Raw genomic sequence first — 27,822 nt, forward strand, 5'->3', positions numbered from 1 at the left:
AGATATAGGCATGAAAAACATGATCAAACAATGAAAGTACCAACTGTTCCTTTTGATGAATTAACAGAGATTTGTAGTCTAATTATCTTTGTTTGTATAGATATATTAATTTATATATTATCTTTTTAATTTCTTTCTTGATATTTCTTACCTGGATAGCTAAGATACACTGATGGATAATTGTTCTTATCAGTCCTAAAATTCTCTGGTTTTGTGTCTTTCTTCCTAAATATCTTTCTGCGCTCCTCAGCATTGCTCGCTGTGGATGATGAACGCTATGGACTCTTGATGTGGAAGAAACGCGCTCCCTGCAGAAGCATGTACTACACATCTGTTCCTCTGTGCACCTCACCTCCGCCATCCTCGAGGAGCTCATGACCCCACGCTCCATCCCACGGAGCAGCGGCTAAGGTAACGAGAGCTTCACCAAGGCCTGAGCCAGTCCTGCTGGCCCCTTGCCCTCTGCATTGAGCATACGGCCTCCTACTCCCTTCTTCATTATCAGTTTGCTGGATTTGGGCATCCAGGGAGGCTTTCCGAGTCAAGTGTTAGGGTTGCCAGATACATGCAGAACGCGAAGTTAAAGTCTGAATCTCAGATGAGAATTTTCAGCATGAATGTTGCCTACATGTTCTATGGGAAATACGAACAGTGAAGACTCACTTGCTGTTTATCCGAAATTCTAATGTAGCGGGGCATCCTGGGATTCCTTGGTGAAGTCACAGGGCCTGAGTTGTGCTGCTTATTGCGGTCCACACAGCTGGATTCCGATGGCCCTGCAGAGCAGGGTCACTGTCTCAGCCCATTTTGTGTTGCTGCAGCATGGTACTAGTCTTGGCAATTCACAGACAGAAGCCTATGGCCTCTGAAGGCTGGGAATGCAAGACGGAGGGCTGAGCCACTGCATGGATGAGGGGCTTCTTTCTGCCTCCTCCTTTGGAAGAGGGAAGAACTGTGCGAGGAGAGCTCAGCTTGCTTTCATGACAAACCAACTCTCAAGACAAATAACCTTGTCTCACTGTCACGGCAAGCACAGTCTTGAGGTGTCTGCCTCTTCGGATGTCAGACCTCCCAAAGCTGTTGCTATTGCACCAAGATTAAGGGTCCAACAGGGGCACTTTGGGGAGCACATTCCATCCTCGGCAGTCCCCTTGCCAATCACAAGCTTCACCAGCTGCTCCTGTGAACTGAGAATCTATAGTGTTGTCTGTCACTGAGACTCAGGATTTTATTTCCGTAAAATTAGTGTCATTTTAAACAATGACCAGTCATGCAATGCTACAACTTTTTTTAAAGGCATAAGTGGAGGATGATTTAAGAGCAGTACAAGATATAAAAGCAGTACAAGACTGAACCCGCAGTAGGGGAAAGTTGGAGTCCACTACACTTCACTGCAGTTCTCTAAAAGCCAATGTACGCACTGGGAAAAGGAGGAAGGCAGGATTAAAAGAACATGGGTTGGTTAAGACCCATCTAAAGAAGCCATCAAAGCCACCTTGGTGTATCAGTGTGAACATAAAAATATTGAGCTCACTTTTCACCTAAAGAATAGAGAAGAGCAAAAGGCCACTGGGAAGAAGCAGAAGCTTCAAGAGAAAGGTCGCATCTTAGAAAACTCACCCAATCCCTGAGCATGCACTCGCGTATTATATATGTAAGTATGCACAAGTATATCTCATTGTTACTTTCACAGAGGGTAAAAGGGACAGAAATTATTGAAACACACTCGAGAGAGTTAAAATGGGCTGTCATCTTTATTTAGAATTCTGTATGTAATATGGTCATGTTTGGCTAGCATGCTTCACAGAGTTCATGCATCTCACACACATACATGGTCACATAATGGAAGAAGTTGTCCTTGGAGGAACAGAACAGGTCCTCAGCACGTCTGCCAAGTGGCCTTAATTTTTAGGTCTTAGAAGTGAGCACAGCTGCGCCTTCCCAGAGAAGGTCAGGAATAACTGTTGTGCTCTGCCAGTGCACTATGGGAGATCAGCAGACCTAGCCGGGTGTTGATGCCGGCTCCTCTGATCCTTGCTAACTTCTCAAGGAACAAGCCGTGAGAGAAGACTTTAGTAATGGAGCAGGACATGCAGAACGTGACGGTCCCTGAACTATTCCAGGAGAGTTGCGGAGAAAGGAGTGTGCTCAATCTCTTTCCTCAGGTGAGTGAGGTGGAAGACATGGAAAGGAGTCCTTCTGGCGAATTGATCTTTATTACATCAATTTACTCTAATAGTTTGAATTCAAATAAAACTATATACCACGTGGGAAACCTCTTCTTCAAGTCCGGAAGCCCCCTCTGCTGTCTCAACAGTATCTGTGTCCTAAGGGTCTGTGGTCACAGCATGAATATTTATCTCCTTGTTAAATGGATGCTATCAAGGAAATGGTTCATTACCAAACTGGTTTTATTCAGGTAAATACCCACTTTCCTTGGTCCTCCAGCTTCACCTTATTCTCCTGTGGTGCCGGGTTGGAATTCCTCTCCTGCCAGTTCACAGAGAGGAGCAATGCGAGCCTTTCCTCCTCACTGTCTTCTCAGTGAGATGCATGTCACCAAGCCTGTGAGAAGCTTGTTATGGGCCCTGAGCATGCGTTTATGGAAACAGAACTTTGGAAGTGTGTTTAAATAAATCACAGTAGATGCATGTTGTGGATCAAGGCACAGTCCTAAAGAATGACATGAAAGGGAAAGCGCCCATGTCACATTGTCAAAGGAGAAGGCAAGTCCTAGAATGCTATTCAGACTGTGGGGCCTCTGGGCAGTGAAAGGCTTTCTCTCCATGACACTCTATTACTTTCGTTCTCTTTGTTCATTCATCAATAAAGAGTAGGAAAGATACACATCTAGCTCCTTAGCTATTACACCTTGATGTATTTTGGGACACGATCTTTTAACTTATAGGCTTTGTTCATGAATTTTACTTTTACACTTAGAGTTCATGACTCTTACTGTTTTAAAAGTGAAGACTCTTTACCTTTTATGTTGTCACTGATATGGAGAAACTTTGTTTTGCTTGTCCTTTCTCTTTTTATCTGCTTTTCTCCTCCTGTTTCTCTCTGAACCATTTGAGCATTTTTTAAAATTCTGTTTTGATTTATCTACAATAGTTCAGTGTATTTTGTATCATTATTTTAGCAGTTGTATACGTATTATAGGCATATAATTGCTTTTTGTATTTTAGCTGAAGTGGTATAAAACCCTTACTTTTTTATTACTTTCTATCTTGCAGTTTTAATATAACCGTCTTAAACATTTCCTCTGTGTATCCTGATGAGCACTTCAAAGAGTGTTAAACGTTTTCCTTCAACATTCAAATGTAATATAACACCTTGAGGGAATGAAGGTGTTATTGAATTTATCTGTGTTTTCTTGTGTCTGTGTTGCTTTATCTTTCCTGTGTTCCAGGACATCTTAATCCAAGTAGGAGAAAGAGTTTGATAGAGAAAAAACCAGTATTTTTTGTGGTGTGCAAGAAAATCACTGAAATATAATGATACTTTGTAGGTCAAATTAAAAGGAAGGAAAACATACCATCTAAATATTAATCTTAATAGTGAAAGAATTTCTCTATTAATATTACATAAGTAGACTGCATAGTGAAGAAAATTATTAGGCAAAGAGAATAATATTGTAAAATGTCAAAAGGGTTAATTCACCAAGTATAAAAATAGCCATAAATGTGAGAGCACCAGAAGAATAGAGAAAATAAAGCAAAAACTATTAAAAATGAAGATAACAAAAGGCAATTTATGATTTTAGTGGAGAACTCTGTATTCTTCTTTCAGTTATTAATAGAATATCAAGGCAGAATATAAGCCAAAATATACATCTCAGCACCATCAACCAATGGGGTCTGCATGATGCTTAGAAAACACTGGCTCCAGCTGAGCACGGGCAACATGATGTCAGGTAGAGCAGATCGCACAGCATAAAGATTCAGCTTCAACTTAGAATGAGAGAGTGACTCAAATCAGACAATGCCTGGCTCATGAACACAATGAAATCAGCTAGGGATCGATCACAGGGACACTGGAAACTCTGCAGACTGGCAGAAGAACAGCTCATTTCTGAGTAGTCCCTGGGCCAGTAAGGAAGGCCAAAGGGAAGCGAAAGGCATGTTGAACTGAATACAAAGGAAACGCACAGTGAAAAACTCCTGCCCCGCGATGGGAAGCATAGTGCATGGCAGCAAATGCTTCTGTTAGATAAAAATCCCTTTCAGATAAATCTTTCTCCATAAGCATACGATCTTGAGATTTTCTACATATTTTAAATATGGTGCATTATATTCATTCCTGTTTATATTCTGAATAAGCTTTTCATCAGTGCAGTGAATGAACCCTTCTTAGCTATGCTAAGTAAATTTCTGTGTTTCCAAAATATATACTCTACTGTTTTATAAAAAAGATCTTCATTGTGCAGTTGCATGTGATATAGGTTTCTTTTTCCATGATACCTGCATCTAGTTTTGTCTAAGATGCTGTCCTCAAGACAAGGAATAAAGTATACCTAAAACAAGCAGAAGAAATGCAAAATGAAGCTAGCAGTAGAAATTAATGGACTCCATCAGGGGAAAAACATAGAAAAAAATCAATGAAACTATTATTAGCTGGTTTTGAAAATATCAATAAAATTCACAAATTTCTAGTATGTCCAACAATGGAAAGTACAAATTATGAAGCCGAGAATAAAGAAATCACTTCATACCCAGCCAGCACTGAAAGACTGATGATGGAATTCTGTGAGCAATTCACACATAACTTTAGTGACTTGAAAGAAAACCCTACAGTTTTGTGAAAAGTGAAAAAAAAGTGCTTCAAATAACTAAATGTTGAAATTATTAAAATAGACATCTACTCAAGAAGCAAATTGCATCCATACATTTAAAACTTCCTCTCAAAAATTATAGGCAAATTCACTAAAACTTAAGGACAAATTAAACATTATTTGGAAAGAACATTTTTCAACTTATTCTATGACTTGAGTAACACTGACAACAAGATTAGATGCAGACAGTGCGGGAAAGGAAAGCTACTGCCCAATATCACACTCAATTGTACAAGTAAGATTTTTTTTTTTACAAAATAGTAGAGTATATATTTTGGATAAACACAGAAATTTATTTATCATAGCCAAGAAGAGTTCACTGCAGTGGTGAAAAACTTACTCAGAACATGAATGGTAATGAATGTGATGTAATATATGTAAAATACAAAGAAAAAATCTCAATATTATATGTTTACAGAAAGAGGGATTTAATAAAATTCAGTACTGGCTTATGGTTTTAAGAAAAAGCTCAAAAAACTATGAATAGTAGATAATGTCTCAAGTTGATGAAGAACATCCACAGAAACTCTCTGTGAAGCCTAGAAATGGAATGCTTGTGTCCCCAGATCAAGAAGAGGGGAAATACCCCTAACCTCCACTGTTTGTCACTGTTTTGGTAGACACAGTCAGTGAGTGAAACAGTGGAAGAAAAATATTAAAAACCACATAATTCAGAAAGGGAAAAAAACAAGTCATTAATGGCCAAGGTTGTGATGGTTTATGGGGAAGACCCAAGAAATCTACCCACATCACCTAGAGCTAGTAGTGACTTCAGCAAAGCAGGGTGCAGGATGATTACCAAGAAAGCTAGAATTACTTATGCAGATGTTATACCAGAAGCACATGAGATAGATCATTGAGCAAGTGGTTGAGTAGCTGGAGCACTGGCTCCTTCACTCTCTTTCCCAGGCAACCCTCCGTTCTCACTGCATTCCCATGGCATCACTGGAGGGGAGCTGGGGTCTCACTGGCCTGGGGAGCCTCATGCTGGCTGCGTCTCTCACCTGTTCTGCTGCTTCCTGTACTCAGTGCCATGAGACCCCGAAGCCAGGAGTGGGACTCTCACTTACACCGCAGGGGTCTCCAGGTTGCTTTCTGCAGCTGCTGTGGGCTGATTGCTTTCCAAGTCTCTCTGTGCTTCCCCCATTGGGGAGTTTTATAACTGGGGCCTAAGGGATCCGTGACTCCCCACCCCAGAGACCCAGGCTCTTGGGGCTTAGACAGAACTGCAGAAAATAATGATCATTGTGATGTTTGAATGAAAAAGATTCAAGCTCTTTAGAGAGAATAATTTAAAAAATTACTTCTCTTTCTATAGAAGGCACTTATTTTTCATGTAATTTTTTGTTTAATCATTACCTTTTTTTGTCATGAATCATGTTGAACAACTTTTTATTATCATAGAACCTGTGGCAAATAAAGCTTTTGTCATTGTAATCAATAAAGTAAAAGGCTTCCTATAAAGTAAATCTAAAAGTAACCTAAATTTTAGGGCATATTGTCTACTTTGGTATTAACATATTTTACAACATTATATCAACCCTAGTTTATAGATTGAAAATTTATTCTTACGTTCTTCCTTCTTTTTTTAAAGACAAAAACAAAACAAAACAAAACAAGCAGTAAAAGGGTACAAGTAATACAGAATTTCAAGAAAAAAATTCAGTAAGAAATGACTAGTTAATAGATTACATATTGTCATCTTAGAAACAGTTGTCCAAATTACAAAATTAAAGCATACAAAGTGGACATTCATACAGTGAGATGGCAGACAGTTCTGTTCAATGATGCAACAAAAACTCAGTAATATGGTTTTGTATCCTACACACTTAAATATACATGCAGTTATATCCTTTAGACCACTTTCTTTTCCTCTCTTTTTTTCAATAACAATTACACTTTTAGGGTTTTATTACTCCCACAGTTCTTAAAACTTTTTTTAAAGAGAAGAAGAAAAAAACCCAAATGTGACAAAGCAAAACAGAGTCAGTTAGAAGAAGGATGGACATAGTACATGATGCAAAAACAGAATACCAGGTGATCAACAATGGTTACCATTATACCTCTTGCTATATTAAAAAGAATTGCCTATATCATCAGGTATAGTAGAATTGAACAAAACAGTACAGAACAAGACCAATAAAACCTATATTGGAGACCTAACAGGACTTCAAAAGAAGATAATAGTCAAACCATAATGGGCATCATAGTAAATCTTATTGCCTTCAAAGTGGTTACCCTCAAACTTGTTACTATCAAACAAAACAGAATATAGTAAAATCAGTCAGAACAACATGGGGAGAGCAAAACAGGGGTTTAACTCAGGTTAATAGGAAAACAAAAAAGTTACTATAATATATCCTGCTATTTTTAATTTAGTTTTCCTTTAATTAAAAAAATAAAAAATAAATTAAAAGAAAAAAAGGGGGAGATTAAGATAAAAGAGGACATAGTAACAGAACAACACAAGTCAGAACCGAACAATTTAAGCATCATTGTGTTTCACCACCAGATAACCTGACACAATAGTAGTCTCCATAGTGTCTCTTTCCTTCAATTATTTGAATATAACTTCGTATACTATAGCATCAAACATATCAAGACCATGTGAAGCCATTCAAGAGAATGAAAGAATTACAGGGTATTTAGAACCAGCTAATGAAAACAACAACAGTTTCTATATTATCTCTTTCCCTATAAAAAATTTTGTTTATACTATCGCATATAGTAAAATATAATAAGATACAATGTTTTAAAACCAATGGAAACAAACAACAGCTTGATGAGACTTCAAAACAAGATGATATCAAATAGGGAGAGAAAAAAAATGGCGGCTTGCTAGGGGATCAGGCGGAGAGTGTCTCCGGAGAAATCATGTTAGAAGCTAGAATATGACAACATGGAGAGGGCCAGACAAATGGATAACAATTCTTATTAACCAAGACAGTGCAGCTGGAGGATTTAAAGTCATGCTGAGACTGTAAAGGCTGATAACGGGAGGCTGCAAATCCCGCGCCTCTAAATCCACAAACTGACCCATGGACCCAACAGGAAAAGCTGTGTTGGCTTTTGGTGACTGCTGGAAACTGAGACCTGGGACCCCGAGAAGCAGCCAGGACTGCCCCGCTGCACCAGAGGAGATCATGAAAGGCTCTGGAGCTCCAAAGCCAAATGCTGTGCAGATTTCTGACCCTTCTGCGCTGTGCTGGGAGCGCGGGAAAGGTGGGCGGCGTGGTGTGCAATGGACCCAGGAGGAGGACCTGCACCGAACCCTGGTGAGTACTGGGGACCCCACAGCTGCTGGGGTTGGCCAGAGAACATCTTGGAACTGGGCAGTGCCCGCCACCATAGGGACATCAATAACACAGAGTCTGGTGGCAGACATCTTAGAGTTGGGCAGAACCTACAGCTCGGTGACATCACCAAGTCCCCCCCCCCGTAGGGAGGTCTGGTGGAAGACATCTTGAAATTGGGCAGAGCCTGAGTACGTGCTGGCTTCAGCATCATACAGAGAACTAGTGGGAGACATCTTGGATTTGGGCAGATCTGCTGTTCTGGTGCTCCTGTCAGAGAGAGGTCTGGAAGAGAACAGCTGGGATTTGGGCAGAACCCTGTGCCATAGTAACATTAGTCAGCTGCTTCTGGTACAAAGAGAACTGGCAGGAGCTACTTGGGGCTAAACCAAACCTCTGCTTGGGGCCCAATAAGCAGATACAAAATAGTCACAACTCAGTGACATCCAGAAAGTACAGCCTAATTTATGGATTGACTGGCACAGAGGCTGGAGACTAGGCTGTACTGCCCCTGCATCCCAGCCTACCCCAGATAACAGCAAATTGGGGAGGACAGCAAAAACTCAAGTCAGCATGCTTCTGAAAGGCCCTAAGCAATTCGGAGAGGGCCAGAGATCCCCGGGACACTCCAGTCTGAAAGAAACCAGAAACATGACAAGAGATAAAAATTTAAAAAAATCTCCAGCTGCCCAACATGAGAAAATAATCCCAGGAGAAGTAAACACTGAAGAGAACAAGCACAGTAACCATCCATTGCTCGACACAGCATCAGCCAAAATTAAAAAATACCTTTATGATCTCATAGGTGAATTTAAAGCTATACTCCTGATCCAAGTGAGGCAAGATATAAAGAGATTAATTAAAGAAATTACAAGCTCCACCCAAGAGAACACAGATGGAAGAACTGAGGAAATCAGAAAAGAAAGAGAAACTTCTGAAGAAGAATTTAAACATAACTTAGAATACATGAAACAGATCCAAAGAGAATACCAGGAAACTAAAAACTCCATTGAACACTGGCAAAATGCCTTTAGTATAGACTACAATGCTGTCAAAGTTAAGTTTTTATAAAAATAGGTGATACTATGTTTAACTATAATAAGTCAGTGTTGTGGACAAATCTATTGAAAATAACAAGAGAAAACATAGTAACTACGGAAGATCATCTATATTGTGGTCTTATATGTCTTATCCATTGCATGTTTTTCTAGGAAATTGTTTTGCTGTCTTGCTATGACTTGGTTTTCCCTATAATACACAGAGGATAGATATATATGTAGAAATTCACACATGGGTTTTTTTTTAAATTATTTACGGGAACAGATTATATAATGCAAGATGTAATGAACAGATACTCTGAGGAAGAGATGCTAAGAAACCCGAGGCTAATTTTGTAGCATTATGATATAAATTCTAGCAATACTATTGTTCGCTGATTAGAATGACATTGGACTGGTTTCTTGAGTTCAATTTCAGCATATGTAGAGATGGGGACAGCTATCACAAAGAGAATGAGAGATGCGATGGTAGTTATTATTGTCTTCCCTAACTTGGAACTTGAGGACCTAAAAAGCCTTCATCATCCTGTAATTATTTGATTAGTTCTATAATATACAAGAAGTATATAAAGTGGGTGAAGATGGGGACAACTATTTGTAAGAAACTAGAGACAGTTAGATAGACAGTGAAGATCTCCAGTGGACTTGCTTTGAAATCTGTATTTCTTTAAATTGTTTTTTCAAATGTTTTGTTCTGTTTTGATATGTTTAATCTTACCCTCTTTGAGATGTAAAACAAATGTGTAGGACTGATAACCATATTACTGAGCTTTTGTTCGATCATAGAGCAGAATGGTTTATAGTGTCACTTTTTGAATGTCATTCTAAATACTTTAATTCTATAACCTGAACAGCTATTTCTAAGATGACAATGTGTAACTTATCAACCAACAATTTCTTACCGTTTGTTTTTCTGTAATTTTGTATTATTTCTACCCTTTTTTTATCTCCATGTATTTTTTGTTTCCTTTTCTTTAAATAAAAAAAAGATGATATCAAATTGGCACTAGCTATTATGATGTCTTGTTTTCTTCAAAATAGCTATTCGTACTATCACAGATAATAAAATCGAACAACCAGATTAAAACCATTTCAATTAATGAGTGAAAACATTATATGGCTTCAAACCAATATGATAGGGAAGCACGATTACCACATACTTTTATGTATTCTTATCATTTCTTATACTAGGGAAACTATTCGGTATTTATACATGTGAGTTTGGTTTATTTCACTTGTGAGTATGGTCTCAAGCTGCGTCCATTTATTTTTAAATATCTCAATGTGATCATTCTTTATAGCTGAGTAGTACTCCATTGTATAAAAATACCACAACTTTTTATCCATTCCTCAGTTGATGGACATTTATGTTGTTTCCAAATCTGGCGATTACAAATTGTGCAGCTATAAACATGGGTGCATGCATATTACTTTGGTATGATGCTTTCAGTTCTTCTGGGAATATGCCTAAAAGTGGAATAGTGGGGTCAAATGGGGCTTCCAATCCCAGCTTTCTGAGAAATCTCCAGACTGACCTCCACAATGGTTGCACCAGTCTACACTCCCACCAGCAGTGCAGGAGAGTTCCTTTTTCCCTACAGCCTCTCCAGCATTTGTTGTTGGTGGTTTTCTTGATCCTTGCGCCATTCTTTCAGGAGTGAGATGGAATCTCAGTGTGGTTTTAATTTGCATTTCTCTAATGACTAATGATGATGAACATTTTTTCATGTATTTATTTGCCATTTGTATTTCTTCATCTGAGAAGTGTGTATTCATCTCAGATGCCCATTTTTGGATTGGATCTTTCAATTTTGAGGGTCTGATTTTTTTTTTTTTTTAGTTCTTTATATGTTTTAGACAGAAGTCTTTTTTTCTAAGGGACAGTTTGCTAAGATGTTTTCCCAGTTTGTGGGTTTTCTTTCACTATAGTGGAGACTTCTTTTGACATGCAGAAACTTTTTGATAAGATGTGATCCCAGTTATTGATTCTGGGAAATATTTTCCGTGCAGTTTGAGTCCTGTTCATGAATTCTCTACCTACCCCTATGTCTTCAGTGTTTTTAACCCAATTTATCTTCCAATAGATTTAGTGTTTCTGTTTTAATATTCAGATCTTTAATCCATTTGGATTTTAATTTAGTACATGGTGATAGGCTTGGGTCTAGTTTTAGTTTTCGGCATATGGAGAGCCAGTCTTTCCAACACCATTTCACCATTTCTTGATCTAGCATTGACATTATGCTACTTCTTATCCTTGTGGAATTTAACTTGAAGTTCACTATGTTGGTCATGGTCTTTTACTACATCTACATCCTGGCCGCCATCCTAAGGATGTCTTCTGCTGTGGGGAGGAAGAAGGCCTTCTCCACCTGCGCCTCCCACCTCACAGCTGTCACCATCTTCTACGGGACCCTCTCCTACATGTACTTACAGCCTCCTTCTGAGCACTCCCAGGAGGACATGAAAGTGGCCTCTGTATTCTATAGCACTGTCATTCCCTTGTTGAACCCTCTGATCTACAGTTTGAGAAACAAAGAGGCCAAAGAAGCTGTGAAAATGGCAGTGAAGAAGTTCTTCACACTGTATGTGAACAAATAAATTTCAGCACATCAGTGACACAGCACAGACGTATCATCACAATTGAATTATCCTAAATTTGCAGACATTCCTATCAAAATCAAGGCTACCCTTTCCATACAAAAATCTTAGATTGTGGGAAATATTCGAAGACTCCTCCTGAGATTCATGTTTCCTGGCACCAGATTTAAAAACATATCTTCCACAAGTTGTGGAGAAGTCTTTATGAAGTTTGTATGCAAAGAATTATGTGTGAACTTTAATATATTATTTGGAATACTTTTCAGTCACAATTTAATTGTTAGAAAAAACATAACTGAGTAAAACAGTCCTTAACATTTCATTTCCTTATTTCTTGTCCTTTAAAGAGGCTCCTTAGATTGTCTAAAATGCAGCTTTCCTATAAATTTTGTTTCCAATTACAGTGGAAATACAAGGACGAAGTCAATGAATTGCTTTCACTCTACAGCCTTTCCTTCACCTAATATCTCTATTGTCATTATATTCCCTGCCATTCAATAGCACTTAATTCTTTTACCAGTTATTCTCAATATTCTCATTTCACCTTTTCTTGCCCACAAGCATAAAGTCCACAAATATCTTGTGTTACATTTCTAATGAGAATAGCCTACAAACAGGTAGTTCTGAAAACTGATGAGTGGACATTTGCACACAGAAGGCACAGTGACCACAGCTGAAACAATAACGTTATACTGCCACAGTGCAACAGGGATTTGAGTGGACGCCAAGAGTGACCTTAGCACAATAGCTTTACACACAGTTGCACTTCACCTCACAACAGAGCAGACCATGAAGAAAAGTGTGCGGGGCAGTGCCCTTGGCTCAGCATACAGTGGTTACTGGTGCTCAGAGAACATTGTTTTTTCCTGACATCTGACTAGGAGAGGATTCTTCCTGCCGTAAATGTCTAGATGAGCACACTCATGGGAGCACTTGCATCTATCAGTTTATTATGTACTCTTTAAAACTTTGAATAAGTTAACAAAGTGTGCACACAGCAGTCTTGAGAGTGACTCTCCAGTGAGACAACTGATCAGCTACAATGCCGTCCAGCAAACTGTATCCATGGTCGCCATCCTTAGTGTAGGTTTCATCGTCAGTGCCTGGTGGTGACACAGAAGAGTGATGCTCACTTGCTGCACATGTGTGACATCAACATTTCCAACATGATACCCACTCTCTTTCCTGCCTGTTTCTCCTCTTCTCCACAAACCTATCTTCCAGGTCTTGGTCATCATTCTTTTATCCTGTTCATTCATGCATTTATATTTTAGGTTTCTAGTATAAGACAAAACATGCTGTATTTACCTTTATGGGTCTATTTTATTGCACTTAGCATTATTATATTGAGTTCCATTTTTCTTAATAGGATATGATTTCATTTTCTTTATAGATTAAGAATGTTCCCCTGTACATACATACATTCCCTGTATGCCTCCATCTTTTACCACAAAAGCCAGTTGTTTTCTCAGCTTAGGTATTGTGAATTGCACTATTATAAATACAGATCGCAGTTTTCCTGAGATGAATCATATTTATGATTTCTTCCATCTTTTGGGGTCTCCATTGCACCTTTAACTTCACCCACACAGCTGACACACTGCCTTCTCAGAGGCACATTGCCTCGCTTCCCAGGCCTTCTGAAATCTGGGTGAAAGCCTTCCAAACCCTACTCTTGGTGCCAAATTCATTCTTGGCTACTTTTCTCTCCTTGCTGAGATGAAATCCCAGATGCACAGAGTTAAGGACGGAAAGGTTTCTTTAGCTGACAGTTTGTGGGCGTTTCAGTCTGTAATCAGCTGGCTCCAAGGAAGGGTGGCAAGGAAGAGGGGCAACAGCTCACAATGGCATCAAAAACAACAGCAAAATTGAAGAGAGCAAAACCCTTTCCTCTCATATTGTAAACAGGATACCACTCTGGGCCAGGCATAGCATTCACATCATCTCTCTGCCCCCTCTGGAACATACATGGGATGTTTACAAAGTTAGGCCAAGATCCACTGCTGAGTCACTTCTTTAAACTTCTAAACTTGAGTTGACACAATGAATCAATCATAACAGTCACTGTAGTATGATAAATGTTAATTCTTTATGCAATATACCCAATGTGATATAGCTGGAGAGAAATGAAATTTCTCTTTAATTTTTTGAGGAATAGCCCCACTTACTTCCATTCTGGGGGTACCAGTTTGCATTCTCAGCAATGATGGAATACATATACCAGTTCCAGGGAGCCAAACCTCACACATGGTATTTATGTCTTTGATAGTAGCCATCCTACTTGGAGTAAGCTGCAAAAGTTAGCACACATAGCACTCTACTGCTTAATACTGTGCAGGTGATTCATTAAAATCTTTTAAATCATTTATTTTCATCACATACTATACAGTGGTAGGTACTTACTGAAATGGGTTGTTTCTCAGCTGACACTGTGATTACAATAGGGCATATTCTGCAATATACGTATTCCCATGTTGAATCTCTGTACACACAACAGAGGTATTACTGTATAACTTGTATCTGTTGACTATCAGGGATTTACTGCATACTTAATCATCTAGTTTGCTAACAAGACACAGAAACTATGGATGCATCTATTAACTGGAATGTGCACTGCTACAGTCTAGGAGAGCAAAATATTCTATTTTCCTAGCAGCTCATATTGGTAAAGCTTGCTACTTATAGACATCATGATGAAGGCATCAATCATCAATCAATATTAGAAGTCAATCATAAGATGGCTAATTGTATTTGGAATGCATGTTAGACAAAATGAAAGAACAAAATTCAATCTTAAACATCTAGCCCATCCCAAGAAAGCCTAGGAGCCATGTACCCAGAAAATATAAGCCATACACCTGGATATCAACTGGTATAAAGAAACAACTCTGGGAAGCTATAAATGAACTCAATTCAAAAATAATCTCCCGGGTAAAAGAAGAAATAATAAATGTAATGAAATAAATGCTGAACGCATCTAAAGCTGACACACTTCAAAATTAGAGGAACAATACAAAAAGATGGAAACACTGAATGAACATTATAAGAAACAAACAGAATGCATAAAGAGATATGCAGGAATCAAAAATCACATTGAATATTATCAAAACAGCCTCAGTGAAAGTAAAGACAGACTTTCAGATTTCAAAGACCAAACTGAAGCTGGTGAACAGGAAAGGAAAGATCTTTTAAAAATAACAAAGAATCAGGAAATAAAAATTCAACAACTGCAAGATAATGCAAAGAAAATCAACATAAGATTGATACTAATAAATGAAAAAGAAGGGGATAACACAAATGATATCAAGAGGCTATTTATAGAAGTAATAGCTGAAAATTTCCCAAACATGAGAATGGAAACTGACATACAGATCAGTGAAGCATATAGAACTCTAAATAATCACAGACAAAATAAAACTATACCCACACATATAATAATCACCAGCCTAAAATCCAACATAAGAACAGAATATTAAAAGCTGCTAGAGAGAAGAGACAGATCACTTATAAAGGAAAGCCTGTCAGGATCACAGCAAACTTCTCAACACAAACAATGAAGTCAAAAAGAGCATGAAGTGAAGTATTTCAGATCCTAAAGGAAAATGATTTCCAATCCAGACTGACATACCCTGAAAAACTGTCCTTCAAAATGGATGGAGAAATAAGATGCTTCCACGACACAGAACAGGTAAAGAATTTTGTGATCACCAAACCAAATCTGCAGAGAATACTGAAAGACATTCTAGACAGACATAAGCAGTAAGCAAGGCAGACAATTAAACAGAGTGGAAAGGTAAAGATGCAACAGCACAAAGATAACATGTCAAAAGTAAACCAACATATATCAGTTAATCCATCAATGTAAATGGCCTCAATTCACCCATTAAAAGAAACAGACTGGCAAAATGGATCAAAAAACAACATCCAATCATATGTTGTGTATAGGAAACCTATGTAACCCAAAAGGAAACTCATAGATGGAAAGTCAAAGGATGGAAAAAAATATTCCATGCAACAGGATCTCAAATAAAGCAGAGGTAGCTATTCTGTTTGCAGACAATGTGAACTTCAAACTAAGAATGATCCTAAGAGATAAAGAAGGTCACTACATACTAATTAGGGGAAAACTTAAAGAGGAAGTGATAACAACCTTAAATATCCATGCACCAAATTCAGGTGCACCCAGCTATACAAAAAAATATTAACAGAAATGAAAACTCAAATAAGCAATAAAACAATTATAACAAGAGACCTTAACACACCATTGACACAAAGGGACAGATCAATTAGACAGAAAATCAACAAAATAACAGAACTGAATCACACCAGTGAACAAATGAACTTCATAGATATATACAGGGTGTTCCACCCAACATCAGAATATGAATTCTTTTCAGCAGTACATGGAATGTTCTCTAAAATAGACCGTATACTAGCCCACAGAACATGCTTAAGTAAATGCAAAACAATTGAAATAATCGCATGCATGTTATCCAATCATAGTGCCATTAAACTAGAAATTAGTGACAAAAGAAACTATAAAAACTGCACAAACACATGGAAATTGAATAATACACTCTTGAGCAATCAGTGGGTCACAGGGAAAATTAAAGAAGAAATTAAACAATATTTACAGGCAAATGAAAATACAAATACATCTTACCGGAACCTGTGGGACACCATGAAAGCAGCCCTCAGAGGAAAATTTATTGCAGTAAACTGCTACATCAAGAAAACAGAACAAACACAGATAAACAACCTGATACTACACCTCAAACATCTAGAAAAATAAGAACAAGTCCAAAGTCAAAAGAAGGCGGGAAATTATAAAGGTCAGAGCCAAAATCAATGCAATAGAGACTAAAAAATCAATACAAAGAATCAATGAATCAAAAAGTTGGTTCTTTGAAAGAATAAATAAAGTTGACAGGCCTCTGGCCAACATTATTTTAAAAAGGAAAAAAAAACCCCAAGTTCATGCAATAAGGAATGAAAAGGGTGAAATCACTACAGATTCTACGGAAATACAGTAGATCATCAATACCTATTTTGAAAACCTCTGCTCTCATAGACTTGATAACATGAAAGAAATGGACAGATTCCTAGAAACATATGAATTATTAAAGCTGGGTCAAGAAGATGTAAAACTGCTGAATAATCCAATTTCAATTAATGAAATTAATAATATAATTAAATCTCTACCAACAAAGAAAAGTCCAGGTCCAGATGAATTCACTGTGGAATTCTAGCCTGAAATTTTAAAATTTTATTTAAAGAAATACTAAACAAACCAGAAAATGGGTAGAAATAATACATACGTTCAGAGAAAAAATAAACAGTAAGAAATCACTAGTTAATGTTTACATACTGTCCTTTTACAAATAGTTGTTCAAGATACAAAAGTGGAACATATAAAGTGGGAATTCAAACAGTGAGACTGCAAATGGTTCTGTTCAACTATCCAACAAAAACTTAGTAATATGATTGTTAATCCTATACATTTAAACATTCATGCAGTTATCCATATCTTCATTTATGTTGGAATTAAACAAACTAAAGCAGGCTAAAGTCATTCTGAGCAAAGAATAGTATTTCTGGATTTCACATCATGACACTCCCGGATCAGCACTGAGTACTGTAGTGTCTTTTTTAATTTAATTTAAAGAAAGACTAAACAAAGCAGAAAACAGGTACAAATGATACACACTTTCGAAGAAAAAATTAACAGTAAGAAATCACTAGTTGATGATTATATATTTTCTTCTTACAAATAGTTATTCAAGATACTAAAGTGGAGCATATAAAGTGGGGATTCAAACAGTGAGATTCCAACCAGTTCTGTTCAACTATCCAACAAAAACTTAGAAATATGGTTATCAATCCTATACACTTAAACATACATGCAGTTATCCATATCGTCAATTATGTTGAGATTGAACAAACCCAAGCAGGCTAATATCACTCTAAACAAAGAATAATACTATTGCTAGTTTTCACATTATGACACTCCAGGATCAGCACTGGATATTTTAGTGTCTCTTTTTCTTCAAAGTATCTGTTCATTTCATCTTGCGTCATAAGATCAGTTCTCATAAAGTGTTTATAGATTCTACACATGCATGAGCCTTAACATGTATTTCTATCCTTTCTATATTTGAGGGAGAAACAAAACAAAGCAAGACAAAACAAAAAATATTCCTATAAACACATGAAATGAAAAATACATATAAGATCGTTGTACAAGGAGTTCTACCATAGTTCCTGTGTTGTTATCTTCAAAAGAACTGGCTATATCATCAGACATAGTATAATTGAATATATCAGTACATAACAGTATTAATAAAAACACAACTTTGTATGTACTATAAAACTTCAAAAGCAGGCAGTTATCAAACCAGAATATGTTTCATAGAGTCTTGTCATCTTCAGTGTAGTTGCTTATACTCTCAGACTTGATACTATCAATCATATCAGTATTGAATAAACTCTGTCAATACCAAACACCAATCAAACAAGCCAGATTTAACTAAGGTCAGTCATGATAAAACAGTATAAGTCATTCAGGGCTCCAGATTAAGATAGTAGGAAATTAACATTGATTACTGTGCTATATCCTGATCTTTTGGGGATAGCTGTCTGTGCCCTCAAATCTAATGCAATTAGACAAACTGGGATAGAATAAAATCTATCAAAAAAAAGAATAAAATCTGAACAGAGGGTGTGAGTAATGTGGGTTTTAAATCCTGATACACTATTAATATCTTCTGCTATCTTTTTTAAGACTCCCTCCCCTTTTACTTCCCCAGGGTACACTGTGCACTTTTGGGTCTCACCAAGACCCTTGGTTTTAAATCAGGGGAGGGGTAGGCAACCTGCTATTTACCTAAGTGGTTCCAAACCTTCTTTCTCCTGGACTTGATCTCTAATTGTATTCCTTTACCTATTAAAGCCTGTATTTCCAACCACAAATACTAGTCTAGTTGCCCCTCTCACTCTCTGGTTCTCTGTCACATAGATCACTGTTTTCTCACATTTGATTTTCAGTCCCTGTACTCTTTTTCATGTTAATTATGTTTCCTACAAATAGTATGGTGGACCCGCCTCCTAATGTACTCCACGTGTGGTTTTTTTTTTTAAATTTAGTGTATCAAGGCCATCTATATTCGAGATTATAAACCACCTTCTCTGCTTCATTTCTGTTATGCTCTTTTTTTAACCATCAGTTGTCTGCTCATTTTCTTCATTTCTGCTCCATTCATTGAGGCTTCTCTGCCACTCTTCTTGGAATCCTAGTACTTTTCTCTCTCTCCTAGAATGCTCTGCAGTATTCTCTGTAGAGTTGGATTGGTGGTTGCGAATTTCCCAAGTTCCTCTTTGTCTTGAAAGCATCTTGTTTTCCATTCATTTCTAGAGACAGTTTAACAGGGTATATCAACCTGGGGTGGAAGTTATTTTCTTTCAGGGATTGGAATATTTCTCTCCAGGCTCTTCTTGACTTGATGGTTAGTGTTGAGAAGTCTGCCATTATTCTGATGGGCCTTCCTTTATGTGTTATCTGTTTCTTGTCTGACAGTTTTTAATATTTTGTTCTTATATTGAATTTCTGGGATCTTGATTATTATATGCCTGGGTATAGTTCTGTCTTGGTTGTAGGTGGCTGGAGTTCTGTATGCCTCATACATCAGAATATCATTTCCTTTTCCTATGTTTGGGAAATTTTCCTCGATTATTTCTGTGAATAGCCTTTGTATTTCCTTCATTTGTACCCCTACTTCTTCATTCACATTCTTTATTCTCAAGTTATAGATCCTCTTGTCCTCTTCTAGCCTTTGTATTGTTACTGATTGTTTCCTTGTTATTTTTTAAAAGTTTTTCCTTTCATAATCCCACACTGCAAACCTGTCCTCCAGTTTGGATAATCTATCCTTAGTTTCTTTCAAGCAGATTTGCCATCTTTCCATAGAATTTTTAATTTCCTGGTAATCTCTTTGAATCTGCTTCATGTATTCTATATTTTCTTTATATTCTTCATCAAATAGTTCTCTCCTTTGTTTGAGTTCCTCCCTTCTGTCTGTGTCTGCTTGAGAAGTGCTTAGCATCTCTTCTATTAATCTTCTTATATCTTGCTTTACTTGGCTAAATATTTCCCTTTTCAACTCATCTATGAGGTCCTGAAGATATCTGTTCATGTCCACTGGTGCCATGTTTGATACTGCATGTTTGCTGTTCTCATTCCCCTTTGTATTTACCTGTCCTGGATCAATGTTTTCAGGCTTGGGACCTGGGGACTTTTTGTTGTTGCTTCCTTTTCCCATCTTTTTTGTTTATTCCAGGAGGCCCCAGTTTCTTTATTTGTTGGTTACAATTCTTCTGAAGCACACTGGCTAGGTGACCCTTCCCACTGCAGTGTGCTAATGAGTTGCAGACAGTGGCAGCATATGCTGGCCCCTCCCCTCCAGATCAGCCAAGATGCTGAGACCTGCACTGTGTAACTATGCACCACCTCCCCCTCCAAGTCAGTCAAACTTCTGAGGCTTCACTGCGTTAGTGTGCACCATCGCCATAGGGAATTGATTTTGGATAACCTATTGGGTCTCAGCCAGGTTGCATGACCCAGGCCTACCGCACTCCACCAATCCCACTCAGGAAGGGAACAACTGACTGAAGTCACTGCTACCCCTTGTACTTGCCAGTCCTGCTCAGTCCCAGAAAGTCATCTGCTGGAGGCCCCCTTTCTGTGAAATGGCTCCACTCCCACCACTCACCACAGGTCAATGTAGGCTCCCTGCTAGCTCAGCTCTCCATTCAGCTGGCCAACTCTTGACCTCTGGGTCACTGCACCTTCAGTGAGTTGAATCAGCGGGACCTCAGATGGCTCGGCAAGTCACCCACTGCGGCAGGAGCACTGAACCTTTACTTGTTCCAATAATAGCACCAAGACTGTATGTGATTGGTTCTTCTCACCTTAGTTTCTTCTTGGGATAAGAGAATTCATCTCCCTCTATTCAGGGATCCCCAGACTGTATTATGTTGAATTCTAAGTTGACTATCTCAGGGAGCCTCTGTAGCCAGCTGTTATCTATCCACCACCTTTGCTCTGCCCCTCACTGTGGAATTTTACAAGAAATTCAAAGGTTTAATGTCAGCACTCCTCAGACTCTTCAATGAAATTGAAAGGGAAACAATTCTTCCTAACTCATTCCTGGAAGCAAACATTACCCTAATACCAAAACCAGAGAAAGACCCAACCAAAAAAGAGAACTACAGGCCAATCTCCCTAATGAACATAGATGCAAAAATTCTCAATAAAAATTTGGCAAACACAATGCAGCAAATCATCAAGAAGATTATACACCATGATCAAGTGGGATTCATCCCAGGAATGCAGGGATGGTTCAACAAATGCAAGTCAATAAATGTAATCTACCATATCAATAGTGCCAAAAATAAAAACCACATGATCATATCTATAGATGTAGAAAAAGCTTTTGATAAGGTCCGACTTGATAAAAACCTTACAGAGAATTGGAATAGTCTTTAGCTCAATATGATAAAAGCCATCTATAACAAACCCACAGCCAGTATCATATTAAACAGCCAAAACTGAAAGCCTTTACCCTAAAATCAGGAACAAGACCAGGATGTCCATTATCACCACTCCTATTCAATGTAGTACTGGAAATACTAGCCACAGCAATTAGACAAGAGAGAGAAATAAAAGGAGTAAGGATAAGAAAAGAAGAAGTTAAATATCATTCTTAGCAGATAACACGATACTCTACATAGAAGACCCCCAAAACTCCATTGAAAGACTCCTAGGTATAATAAATAAATTCATTAATGTAGCTGAATACAAAGTCAACACTCAAAAATTAATAGCATTCCTATACACTAACAAAAAAACCACTGAGAGAGAAAAAGAGAAGCCACACCCTTCACAATAACATCCAACAAATGAAATACTTATAACGAGTCTGTGTACAAGGCCTCCTTAAACTTGATTGAGAAGTACTTCTCAGTAGAGGAAGAAGAAGATCAAACTGTTGTGCCAGAAACTACCTCTGAAGGCTATACTTTCCACGTTCAGGACGGGGCTCCTGGTTCCTTTAACTTCTAGATGTACAGCTGAGGGGGGCATCAGTCTTTGTCGTGTACTGTGTTCGGTATAAGTTTGTCTGTTTCTCTTACAAACTCTTTCTTTTCAATGTGGTTTGTCATTGTAGCACTTTTTACAACGAAACTATACTTGAACAGTTCCAAACTGTACATACTGTATGAAGCTTATCCTCTTAAGGGGTTTCTTATTTCTATATGGAACTTCATATTTTGCAGTGCCCTGTAAATAAAGATTAAATTCCACCCTTTGCTTTACAAAAAAAAAAAAAAAAAAAGAATTAATCTAACAAAAGAAGCAAAAGATCCATTCAGGGAAAATTAAAATACCCTGAAAAAAGAGATCAAAGTGGACCTCAGAAAATGGAAAGACATCACTTTTCATAGATAGGAAGAATAAATATTGTGAAAATGGCATTCTCCAAATATTGTTATACAGATTCAACACAATCCCAATTAAAATACCACTAGCATACCTCATAGATCTAGAGAAAAATTCCTAACATTCATCTGGAACCAGAAAGATCTAGAATAGCAAAGGCAATTCTAAGCAACTAAGGCAAGGCAGAAGGCATCACAATCCCTGACTTGAAGTTACACTGCAAAGCTAATAAAATCAACATGGTACTGGAATAAAAACAAATCTAAAGATCAATGGAATAGATTAGAACATACTACTACAGCTACAAACACACTTAGCCACCTTATTATAAAGGGGCCAAACATGATCACTGGAAGAAAGATAGTCTCTTTAATAAATGGTGCTGTAAAACTTGGCTCTTCATATGCCAAAAACTAAAACTAGACCCATGCCTATCACCATATACTAAAGTCTAATTGGATCAAAGATCTAAATATTAAAACAAAAACACTAAATCTGTTAGAAGACAAAGTAGGTAAAAATCTTGAAGACATAGGGATAGGTAGAGAATTCACGAACAGGAATCAAACCACATGAGAAATACTTCCCAGAATCAATAACTGGGATTGTGTCTTAATAAAGAGTTTTTGCATGTCAGAAAAGTCTCCAGTATAGTGAAAAGAAAACCCACAAACTGGGAAAAGATCTTAGTGAAAAGTCCCTCAGACAAAAGACTTCTGTCCAGAACATATAAAGAACTTTTTTAAAAATCATATCCACAAAATTCAAAGACCCATTCCAAAAATGTGCATCTGAGATGAATACACAGTTCTCAGATGAAGAAATACAAATGGCAAATAAATACATGAAAATATGTTCAGCATCATTGGTCATTAGGGAAATGCAAATTAAAATAACACTGAGACTCTATCTCACTCCAGAAAGAATGCCCAGGATCAAGAAAAGTACCAACAACAAATACTGGAAAGGCTGCAGGGAAAAAGGAACTCTCTTGCACTGTTGGTGGGAGTGTAGACTGGTGCAACCACTGTGGAGGTCAGTCTGGAGATTCCTCAAAAACCTGGGATTGGAAGTCCCATTTGACCCAGCTATCCTACTTCTGGGCATATTCCCTGAAGAACTTAAAACATCATACCACAGTGATATATGTGCACCCATGTTAATAGCAGCACAACTTGTAATAGCCAGATCTTGGAAACAACCAACTACCAACTGAGGAATGGATAAAAAAAAAGTTGTGATATTTTTATACAATGGAGTACTACTCAGCTATAAATAGTGATCACATTGCAATATTTATAAGTAAATGGATGCAACTTGAGACCATACTCATAAGTGAAATAAATCAAACTCACATGTGTAAATACCATATAGTCTCCCTAGTGTAAGAAATGGTAAGAGTACATAAGATACAAAAAACTCAATAATTACAGTGAAAGGATAAGAATCTGCTTAAAGGGGAAAAAATGTCTAAAATTATATAAACACCCTTAGCATAGCTAAGATGATTGCACTACAAACTTTACAAGTTCTTGGAACAAAATAGTTAACATTCATAGGACTGGAACAACTGTGCATATTATTGTATAGTGATCTGAGGAACTCTTGAAGATCATTATATAAAATAACAACCCTAGTTATGCTCGTACCGTCTTGTTTTGAAGGCCTATATGGTCAGTGTTCTGGGCTCCTCGCTATTGTTCTTTATATGTCTTTTTTGTTTTGTGTTTTTATAGGAATTTGTTTTGTTTTGTCTTGGTTTGTTTTGTTTTTCCCTCTAATACAAAAAGGATAGGTACACATGTAGAGACTCATGCATGTGTAGAACTTCTAAAAAGTTTATGAGAATCCATAATATAATGCATGATGAGATGAGCATCTACTTTGAAGAAAAAGAGACACTAAGGTACCCAGTGCTGATTCTGTAGCGTTATGATGTGAAATCCAGCAATACTATTATCCTTTGTTCAGAGTAGTTTCAATTCATTTTGTTTTGTTTAATTTCAACCCCACAGGGGTCTCTAGAGAATTCTGCAGAATGTCACTCAGAGCTGCTGCCCTATGGATGGGACTGAGGATGCTTACGGACCGCCTGCCCCAGTGATCAGAGCTTCCCTGACATCACTGCCCTCCTCACACATCTCTGCTGACTGAGGAGCAATCCTCCCTGGCTTCAAGAGTATTCCCTGACAAAGAACAAGAAAGGGATGCAGAGGAGAAGAACCTCTAGCAGGACAGACAGAAGTGACCCCAAGAGGCACTGGAAATGAGGACCAGGATGTGAGCAAGACAGAGAACTCAGTGATTCCATGTACACCAGTCTCACCAGTGACGTCTAAGGACAAGCTGGCTGCTGGATTAAGAGATGACTTTTGCTCTGCTCCCCAGTTTACATGTGATTCCTCTTGTAGCCTCCCAGTCCTTTCTTTCCTTCTTTGAAATGCAGAGTGATGTCTGAGAGCCACAGCAGACATCACTCACTTGTACTGTGAGGCCAGCAGCACAAAAGAAAGACTAAGCCAAGCACCAGAGCACCCTGCTGCTCTAAAAGAAAAAGGAATCCTTACATTTAAGTCAAATGTAAATAGACTTTTCTTTCACCAGCTATTGAGTGCAACCCTAACCCAGAGGCTAGCCTTGAGATGAAGAAGGCTGAATTTCAATTCATGAGTTTCTGGTGACAGCTCCTTCACTGGACTGCCAGCCAATCAGAAAACTCGACCCAGACATCAAACCTCCTTTATGAATAACAGTTCAATTAAAGTCTTAAACTAATCTCAATGCCTCTTATTTCAACAAGGGTTGCCTGAAATAATATAAGGTCACAAATATAACTGGAATAAATATTGGGTAGAGTTCATCTGTAAAATGCATACATGTTGAGAAAAAGGAGAGAATTAAGTATATTTTTCAAAATATGAAGAAAGATCAAGGGAATATTACAAAATGCATTCACACCACAGCATGAATTTGCAACTGCAGGTACACTATGACCTTAAGATTGGATTAGATTTAGATTTCGTTCTACAGAAAACTTTGCCAATTATAGTGACTAAGAAGACAAAACTGTACCTACACATGAATATTTAAAGATACAAAATTTGCTCAGCCTGATTTAGGACAAAAATGAACAAACAGTAGTTAATCAAAAAGCTTCATAAAAAATAATTCCCTTGTAGAAATAACAGTAATATTTTTAATTGTCCTCCCTGGAGAGCTTGACTTTTCTTCAGTCAAACATCCCAAGAGATTCTCCACTTAGCCAAATTCTATCTAAGCCCCAGCGGGGTTAGTCGAGATCCTTTAGGTCCCAACTATAAGCTCCCTGACAGGGGAAGCACACAGAGACCCCAAGAGCAATCCACCTGCAGCAGCTGTAGAAAGAGAACCTGGACACCACTGCGGTGTAAGTAAGTAGAGTCCATTTCCCAGCATCCACTGCATCTCCTGGTGTAAGTGCAGGAGGCAGCAGAGCAGAAGGAGAAAGACAGAGCACAGTGATCTCCCCAAGCCAGGAGGACTCAGCTCCCCTCTGGTGATGGGATGGAAATGCGTGAGAAGGGAGGGTGGCCAGGAAAGAGAGTGAAGGAGCCAGTGAGTGGATGTAATGGATCGACCTGCTCAGCCAGAGTTCTGTCAGTACTGCGAGCCTCTGGTGGAGACTTTGTGTCTGTGGCTGTGGCCACTGGGGACTCACTCAATGCCTGTCCCTGTGCTGAAATCTTACACCTATTCACTCAGTGACCCTCATCTCTTTCTAAGCTCTGTATTTTCCTCTTAATTTGTATTTGATATTTTAGTTTGAAATATCAGTGATTCACAGGAGATTTCACACATAAAACAGAGAAAACCCTGAAGAACTCTTCACACAGTTGTTCCTCAGAGGTTACATCTAAAATAATAAAACCAATGCCCAAACCAGGACTTTTAGACTGGTACTGTGAGAGGTGGGAGCATAGTAATCAAGGCATAGATGCCCATGCAGAGCCCACGCAGATGTCTCTCACATTACCCCTTACAAGCCAGCAAGCCCGCCACCTTCACTTTATCGTCTGCATTCATTTATTTGTTCCCCATTTGGAAATTCTTTTTTTCTTATTCATTCAAGATTCATTTATGTTGTTGCATTTACTAACAATTTGTTTCTCATTATTTCTGAGTACTATATTACAGAGTAGAGGTACTACACTTATTGAACAATTGTTGTGTTCTTTATTGAACAATTGCTGTGTTCTAGAACATAAGTATTTATACTTTGGTGCTGTTTCAAGTGAAAGTGTTACACAAATTAGGTACTCATTTTGGGCTTGCCCTAAATTTTGTGCAAAAATAATTCTGTAAGAGTATAAGGACTGAGTTATATGGTAGTACATGCATAAATTTTAAGAAACTACCCAACCATTTTCCATAGTAACTGTCATTTTACATTCCCTTCAGGAACCCATGACATATCTACTAGTTCTATATCACTGCTGCTTTTTGTGTTTTTTATTTTGATAAAGAATCTTGCTATGTTCCTAATTTGCCAGGGCTAAGCTTAAATTTGAAATCCTCCTACCTCAACCACTTAGAGTACTGGAATTAAAGAGCGTGTCTCCACGCCTGACTTCAAGAATGTTTTACGCCATCAACAAAATATGCTTTTTCATCTGTGACTAGGTCTTGGCAGATCAAAGGTTTTAATGTTTACAAGGAGAGAGAAGAGAGAGAGAGAGAAAGAGAGAGAGAGAGAGAGAGAGAGAGAAAGATAAAGTGCTTATCTCCTTTGCTTTTAGGATAATGACTAAGAATTCCTCACCCAATCCAAAGTTTCATAATACATTACCTTCTGGCAGTTTCATGACTTTATATTTCACATTTACCTATGCAATGAACAGAGACAATGTGAAAGGCAATATTTAAGGATTATATTATATTAATACTCATTAATGAATGAATCTTCACTCTATATCTAACCAGGAACAGGTTACTGAAACTCAGAGAGAAGTAAAGACATCTACAGTTTCAACAAACCACATGCAAATCAAATTGGTACTATGTGGTTCTTCTGGAAGCTATGCCATGACTGAAAGAAAACACAACTTCATGGAAATTGTAAGCATTTGGCATATTCAGCAGGCGTCTGAACTGTAAACAGACAGTCTGGGAAACAGAATCACTCAGGTAGGAGTGCCAAAAAGGATTTTATTACAGCCATATGAAGCCATTAAACATGAATAGGTAAAATTATTCCCCAGAAGATTGTCTCAGTCCAACTATTTCTAGGTTAAAGAACATGAACCAGATTTACATGATAAAAGTTAAGAAAAAGGTAGGCGGCTGGGAACATATAAAATCATAAACTAATAATTAATCATGCAAATATAGTCTGGATAATTAATTTTATTGCAGTGGGAAAATGCATTAATTTATGCTCTTTGAATAATACATTAAAACCTAGTTTTCTTCAATGAAAAATGGATTCATTCATCCATTCACTAAATATGCTGTGGCTTCTTTTCAAGAAAATAGGGAAAAACAATTGGAAAGTAAAAATCCCACATG

At 37.8% G+C, this 27,822-nt stretch overlaps 1 pseudogene; it reads left to right on the forward strand.

Annotated features, from left to right (window-relative positions):
- Positions 1-11,783, forward strand: part of LOC111755307 (putative olfactory receptor 5AK3) — a 39,619-nt pseudogene extending 27,836 nt beyond the window's left edge.
- Positions 11,784-27,822: the final 16,039 nt, after the last annotated feature.

Source organism: Cavia porcellus, unplaced genomic scaffold, assembly GCF_034190915.1.
Source record: "Cavia porcellus strain 051 isolate PalLab524CR breed Dunkin Hartley unplaced genomic scaffold, mCavPor4.1 scaffold_17, whole genome shotgun sequence".
In the NCBI taxonomy this organism is placed as follows: domain Eukaryota; kingdom Metazoa; phylum Chordata; class Mammalia; order Rodentia; family Caviidae; genus Cavia; species Cavia porcellus.